At 44.0% G+C, this 7,973-nt stretch overlaps 1 non-coding gene across 1 annotated transcript; it reads left to right on the plus strand.

Annotated features, from left to right (window-relative positions):
- The first annotated feature begins 4,152 nt into the window (after window positions 1-4,152).
- Window positions 4,153-4,234, plus strand: trnal-cag (transfer RNA leucine (anticodon CAG)). Its single transcript has one exon. It is a non-coding gene; the product is annotated as a tRNA-Leu (tRNA).
- The last annotated feature ends 3,739 nt before the right edge of the window (window positions 4,235-7,973 follow it).

The following is a 7,973-nucleotide window of genomic DNA, read 5'->3' on the forward strand; positions in this document are numbered from 1 at the left end:
AAAAACATACCTCTGTAAATTTAGTTGACTATATTTTTAGATTGTCGTCAAGTTCGTTCTCTACTTATTTCCATCCTATTTCTGACACCAGTGGCTAAATATGGATTAGATTAAATGTCATATGAGTTAGACGTTAGTTTTCTCTCAAAGATCCGTGCAGCACAGGAATTGGTCATTTGGCCCATAACGTTGTGCTGAACCTAATGCAAAAGAAACTCATCCCTTCTGCCAACTCTTGGTCCATATCCTTCCAAATTATCGAAATGATCATTAAAGAGCCTTAATGTATCTGCTTCCACCACCAACCATGGAAGTTCATTCCAGACACCTACCACTCCCTGTGTAAAAACAAATTGCCCGTTACATGCCCCTTGAACATTCCCCATAACCTTAAATGCATGTCACATAGTTTTTGATGCTTCAACTATGGGAAAAACTTTCTGACCGTCAACCCTATCTACGTATCTCATGATTGTAGAGACTTCCATCAAGTCTTCCCCCAGTCTCCGCCACTCCACAAAAAAGCAATCTGAGATTTTTCTCGCCTCTCCGAATCCAGGCAGCATCCTGATAAAAGCCCTCTGTACCCTCTCCAAATCCTCCATACCTGTCCTGTAATGTGGCGAACAAAAGTGAATACAATACTTCAAGTATGCCTTAACCAAAGTCTTATAAAGTTACAACATGGCTTCCTGACACTTGTAACCAGTTCTCTGACCAATAAAGGCAAGCATACCATTTGCCTTCCTAACCACTTTCAGGGAGCCATGGTCTTGAACACCAAGATCCCTTTCAATAATAAAGCTGTTAGAGTCCTGTCATTAACTATCTACTTTTCCTTAACATTTGAGCTTCCAAAGTGAAACACCTCACACTTGTATGGATTAAACTTCACCTTTAATTACTCTGCCCATATCCGCAGTTTATCTTTTTCCTGCTGCATTATATGACCCTCTACATTGTCCCCAACTGCACTGAATTTATTAACTCCCACAATTCGATTTTAATCCATTTCACTTCTATATAAGTGTATCACAAACAGAAGGGTTCCAGTACAGGTACCTGTGGAAAAAAGGCAGGTAATGAGGGAAATGCAGAATTCTTGAAGAAATTAGGTTTTTTCAATGACAGAACAATTCTGATGAATAATCTTCTAAGGTGTGATTTTTGTTTTTAAATTAACCCAATGTTTTAATTCTCAGTTTACTGATCTTAATGAATATCCAGTACAAACTGCTTTGTTAATATTCAATCATTTTAAGTGTTGAGTTTATTATTGTTTAATTGTTATTTCAATTCACACACCATCATGAGATTCACAGCTTAGTTGAATCCATCATTTCTTAGTGCCAGTATCATATTTTGTCATCAATTTCACGTGTCTTTTTTTTATGTTTTCAAGATGTCAATTACGCTGGACAACAACGAGCTATTGGAAACAGAAAGGTGAAACGAAGAATTGCTTCAACTTTCTGTTGTTAGTTGTGAGATTACTTTATAAATCATGCCCTCGGACTGTCTCACATTTTGCATTCATGCATCTCTGTGTCTGAAAATGCATTAGGTATGCCAGCTTTGTTTGTGTTCCGTGTTAAATGCTTTCTGTTTTGCGATTCGCTCAATGCTTTACGAGTTAACAGGGTTTCTGAGGAAACTTACAGCTGCAAAAGTCCTTAACTGAGGATCTGGGAAAATTTCACAGAGTATAGTCAGTCGGAGCAAAAGTAAGGAAGTCGTTCCTTTCTGCAGTGTTTCGCAATACTACCTTTCCCGTGAGCATCGAACACAGTAAAGGATTGTGCCACAGACTGCGACGGCAAGCTCCGCTAAAAAGTAATCCTTTAAAGCAGGTGTAAGCAACACAACGTTATTGGGGTTCACCGCGTGGAAACAGATACTTCGGTGTATCTCGTCCATGCTCAGCACATAGCCAAATATAAACAAGTCCGGTTCCCCAGTATTTGGCCCCAAACCCTCTCAACCCATCCTATCCAGAAACTCATGCAATTTTCTGAGCCTCCTCCGCTTCCTCTGGTAGCTCATTCCATACACGCACAACCTTCTGTGCCTCAGGTCCTTTGTCAATTTCAGCCCACTCACCTTAAAACTATGCTCTCGAGTTTTCAACTCACCCCAACTTGGGTAAAACACGTAAATACTCAGTTTCCAACCCTTCCATTAGATCATGTCGCAGTCGTTACGCTGCAGGGAAAGTCGTCCCAGCCTATTCCACCTCGCCCTACGGTCCAAACATTGACGACATCCTTGTTTATATTTTGTCATCAATTTCACGTGTCTTTTTATTATGTTTTCAAGATGTCAATTACACTGGACAACAACGAGCTATTGGAAACAGAAAGGTGAAACGAAGAATGGCTTCAACTTTCAGTGCTGGATGCCACGGAGCCGCAGGGTGGGCGGCTGAGGCTTGTTTCTGTCGTGTAGTGGTCATCACGTTCGCCTAACACGCGAAAGGTCCCCAGTTCGAAACTGGGCAGAAACTGCTTTGTTCTTCAACTGCAGCCTTTTACATGGACAAGAACGGAGCTTTCGTGCTTGCTTTCCCATCTGCAAACCTGCCTTCGAAGTTGCTTGAACAAATCTGCTCGTGTAGTGAAATGTAATGCAATTCCATTTAATGACTGTGCAAAGAATTGTAAAGTTTTTATCCAAACTGGTTCTGATCATATGCAATTCTGTTTGAGAGTGTAGTTACCCCCTTCTGATCCTTCTACGAAAAGTAGTACCGCATTTGCATTCCTTGCGCAGGCGGCTCGGTTCAAAGACAGGGAAGAAGCTGATGCGCTGGTGTCACAGCGCACCACGGATTCCTGAACTTGTCAGTCTGTCAAATGTACCCCAAAGTCGTCTCTGAAAGGCCTCGTTTGGAAGCTGTCTGTCGTTATTCAACGTGCAAGAATTGGCACCAGAGGTCCCGAATCATGTTTTGGAGCAGTTCGCACGTTAGTGGCTCATTCAATCAGCAACAGCAATGAAAGAAATTACACTCTCAGAGGAACCTTTGGACCTGTGCTTTCATGGTGTCGCTAGTATTAAGGTTCTCCCCGAGACCTAAGCCATGTTGAAACTGAAACGGAGGAATCGACAGAGAGGCTACAGAATGACATCGCATCCATTTGGTTTTCTTGAAATCACTGAGGAGCAGGAAAATGTAAACGGGGAGGGCGACTGGGGAAGTGAGGCCGTTGCAGCTCTGGTGAAAGTCCTTCTTTGTGACTCGCTCAGCAACCAGACACGTGAAGGTGCCTCAGAGGCGTCAGAGCTCTTCACATCGAGAACAAAAAGCAATCAAGGGCAGTTAGCACCTCTTCCGGAGTGGGGGTGGGGTGAGGTAATTACCTTTTGACTTTGTTACTATGTTGAGAAACTGCCTTTTAGATTGAGGTGAACAGAAACTGCATTTCTAATAAGCACCATGGAATTGAGCAAAATTTATTGAGTCGCTTCTCGTCGATTCCCACACAGGTTTCCAACTCAGTTGGTTTCCATGTGGCTGATGTCCAGGAGTGAACATCTCTGCAGCAAATTGCACGGTGAGGGTAAAAGGCAAGGAAAGTGGCATCTAGAACTGGCTCCGAGGTCAGAGCATCCTCACAATGCGATCTGTCGTTCTCGAATAGGAATGCGACCTCCGGTTTTAGGGTGGAGTACATTGTTTGGGACTCTTTTTCTGCAAAACAGACACAGTGACTGAAATTACGCTGCACGGTATGATGTGGAACACGGCTTTGTGCATTTTCCCTGTAGTCCGGTGTGCTTCATGTTCCGTGTAAACGTGAAACTTGCCCTGTTTCAAGCAATGGGTGAAATCATTTAGCAAAGCAAGAATCGAAATTGCAGTAATGTCAAGCAGCTCGTGGTTATTTGACCAAATCATAACCGAACATATATTCTCACAGATACATTTGGAGCTGAAAGGAGTCTGAGAAGATAGACTCAGCTTACCATTGATTTTTGTCTGGATTGATGGGCTCTCATTATCTGTTTCGAAATTGATATCGTAGACGGGCACATCCCAGCAGCTGTGCGAGTCGGAGAGGGATCATGGAACCCTTTTCATGTGACTTGGCATCTGTTGTTATGCTGGAGAGCACAGTTGGAAATGCAAGAAAATGGTGCGTGCGGCCGGCTGGTAGTGTGGCCGAGCGGTCTAAGGCGCTGGATCCAGGTTCCAGTCTCGAAAGGGGCGTGGGTTCGAATCCCACCACTGCCATTTCTGCAGATCAACTCCAACGCTGCAGCTTTTTTGTTAAAATGCTGTTTCTGTCCCCTCTGTATTGATGTTGAAAACAAAAGAAAAATGGCTTTGCTTCCCGGGGAATTAACTGTGGTGTGGGATAGTGCCGAATATTTCAAAGTGTCTCTGTCTGTCATGATCGTGTTCGCCTCACCGCGCAGAGAATCGCAAGCAGCTGTGCTGTTCCAGGCAAGTTGAGCTTGGACTGGAACCGAATGGAGACTGTTACTTCATCGCTGTTGTGAAACAAAGTCCTGGGGTGACTCGATTCGTCGCTATTTGTTTTTTTGGCCAATGGGAAAATCATTCCAACGAATTTCGATGTGATATGTTGTTGAAATTCTCCCATTTCCTTCGTTTTCGTCCTGGAGACATCGGAAGGGAAAGGTAATCTAATCGAGACTGTGATTGGTGAAATTCACTTTTTATGGCCCATTCTTATTAGGTTCTTTCTTTCTCTGGGAAGTGGTGGTTCCCTAAGGCTGCAGTATGTGTGAAAGAGTAGTTTGGAATTGTCCTGTTGTTAGTTGTGACATTACTTTATAAATCATGCCCTCGGACTGTCTCACATTTTGCATTCATGCATCTCTGTGTCTGAAAATGCATTAGGTATGCCAGCTTTGTTTGTGTTCCGTGTTAAATGCTTTCTGTTTTGCGATTCGCTCAATGCTTTACGAGTTAACAGGGTTTCTGAGGAAACTTACAGCTGCAAAAGTCCTTAACTGAGGATCTGGGAAAATTTCACAGAGTATGGTCAGTCGGAGCAAAAGTAAGGAAGTAGTTCCATCCTCACCGACTTATAACTCTTATAGTTCCTCACACTATCTCACCTCTTCCATTCCCATCTGTGCTAGAGATCTCTAAAATTTCTTTATTCTTGTTTAAACTTCTGATCACCTAAAATCTCTCACTTTTTAAATTTGTAAGCCCTTCAGTTTCTGTAACTCTCCATATAACTTATTCAATGACAGCACTGGTTCCCTTCCTTAAATCTCTATAATTACAATTGTTGCGTGTGCTAAATTGGCACTTTTCATCATCCTTATCCATCTCGGGACTTCCAGCCCCTACAATCCCCACTCTTTAGAATGCTCCCATTGTCTGCACCTCCTCATGTCCTGAGGGTCATTGAACACCACCAGTGCTCCAAACGTTTATATTCCCTCCAGTTACTGCAAGTCTTCTAACTCTTTCACAACCAACAGTCTCCAGTAGCATACACTTGTTGACGGTCAATTTGCATTTGTTGAAGTCTAACATCTGTGTAAGCAGCTCAGAAAAAGCCCTTTAGACTCTACAAATCTCCGTCATGAACAAGCCACTATCTCTCTATTTCCTTTGCCTTCTTCAATGTCTGGAACTCTCACTGTTTATTCCAGTAACCTGCTTTAGTTGCTGCAGGTCTGCCTAGCTCCCAGATGAACTGTTCCATCCGATATAGCTCGCTCAATCACTGCAATACCCTCTGCTTTGTCTAATCCTCCTCTTTTCCACCATCTTCCAGGCACAACGATGATCCTGTAAGAGAACAGTATGGAATGAGATGTTATAAATCTCAGCTGAGGTTTGAGGCCTACCATTACCTGGGAGTCACAAGGGGAGACAACCTGAGAGAGAGCAGCACAGAACCGACGAATATAAATCAGCAGTGAGGATCGAGGCCGATTGAGATTTGAAGTTGGAGAAACAGCAGAGCAGGAAGCTGGAAACCAACACCGAGTCACAGAGGGAGTGACCATGTGAGGGAACAACTTGGGGCAGGAGCTTGATGCTAACTCACACCTGGGAGTTACAGAGGCAGCAAAGTGGGAGGATATAAATCAGCACTGAGGATCGAGTCCTAGTCGTATCTGGGAGTCACAGAGACGGTGATCCTGTGAGGGATCAGAGTGGAGTGGGAGCTGGAGGATTACACATCCCTGGGATTCACAGAGAGAGTGACCCTGTGAGGGAGCAGAGTGGAGTGGGAGCTGGAGCATTACACGTCCCTGGCAGTCACAGAGACGGTGACCCTGTGAGGGAGCAGAGTGGAGTGGGAGCTGGAGGATTACACGTCCCTGGCAGTCACAGAGACGGTGACCCTGTGAGGGAGCATAGTGGAGTGGGAGCTGGAGGATTACACGTCCCTGGCAGTCACGGAAATAACTTTCTGCTGCTGGAATCTGCATGCATTGAGTTTGAAAGAAGTGCAAGCGCCATCACAGAAAAAGCTGTAAGTTCATTATCTGATTAATACACCGTTATTGGCGACTTTCAGTTAATTGCTATAAGTTAGCAAATTTATTTTTTGAACTTCTGAAATCAGGGTTGAACACAGAAATAAGAGGGAGAAGTGAAATTCTCAGCCAATATAATAAATAAACCTGAGTAGACCACATTGGAATAAGGGACTTAACCATATTGTTATTTCCCTGATTTAATTTCATTCTTAATAATTAATTAAGATACTCCAGATGTTGCATTTTACGACATTGCAAGACATGTTTGTCAGATGGAAAATGTGTTCTGTTACATTGGGAAGTCATAGCCCCTGCTTGTTCCCTAGATGGACACTGGGTCATGGAGCTCAGACAGGGACTGGAGACTCTATGGGACAAATGAGATGCTGAGAATTAGGATGGATAGCACACACAGAGAGCAGATCACCCTGCATACATAACGGCCTGGAAGAAGGGAGGGTCTGTGGGTCAAGACAATCGAAGGGAAACATTCAGGGAATGGAAGAATATCCTGATATCTCCCTCCCAATAAAGTGTCCCAGTTTGGGAGCTGATGAAGGTGTAGGCTGCTCAAGGGAGGGCAGTCAGAGCCATATCTGTGGTACCACAAGCAGCCTGACTGTACAGGTGGGGAGGGAGAAGGAAGGAGGAGCAATAGGCACAGGGGAGTCAGGAAAGTGAAGAAGGTGTCAGTGTTTCTGTAATTCCAGGAGAGTGGGGTTAAGAATGTCACGGTGGCTGCAGGACATACGTCTGCGGGACAGTGAGCAGTCAAATGTCATGTTCATGTTGGTAGGAATGACCTGGGTAGGAAGGGTGAAGTGGTCTGGGCATCAGAATTTAGGGAGCTCCGTGGATGGTTAGCAAGCCGGTCCGCAAATGTAACAATCGCTGGAATACTCCCAGTTCCGTGTCCAACTGAGAACAGGACTCGGAGTTTTAGGTCGATGAGAGTGTGACTGAAATGGTTATGCTGCAGGACGGGCTTCAGATTCCTAAGACATTGGGACAGCAACTGTACAAACTGGATGGGCTAACGTGACAGAGCTGGGACTGAATTTCTTACGGGGTGTTTGGGACGGATTGAAAATAACTTGGCGTGTGCTTAGGATCCAAAAAGGAATAGTAGAGGAGACTACCAGAATTCTCAAAATAATGGGAGATACAGTTGGTACTAATTTACAACAACAAGTTTATCAGTGGAAGATGGAGTGAGAAAGAAAGCCTTAATCTGAGGTACTCTGCATAGACATGAATATTCGGAGTTTGGAGAATTCCAGATGCAGATTGGTGTGTGGGAATCTGATAGACTGATCACCGAGAGTTGGCTCAAGGAATGGCAGGACTGGGTGTTAAATATTGCTGAGTATAAAGGATTCTAAAATGATAGAAGGGAAGGAAAGCGATGAAGGTAGAAGCATTGGTTTAGATTAGAGTTAGTTAAGGCATCCAAGAGAAAGAGGATCCGTCCAAGGACAGAATGAATTTGGCTGGAG

The sequence above is a fragment of the Chiloscyllium punctatum genome, unplaced genomic scaffold (genome assembly GCF_047496795.1).
Source record: "Chiloscyllium punctatum isolate Juve2018m unplaced genomic scaffold, sChiPun1.3 scaffold_117, whole genome shotgun sequence".
Classification (NCBI taxonomy): Eukaryota; Metazoa; Chordata; class Chondrichthyes; order Orectolobiformes; family Hemiscylliidae; genus Chiloscyllium; species Chiloscyllium punctatum.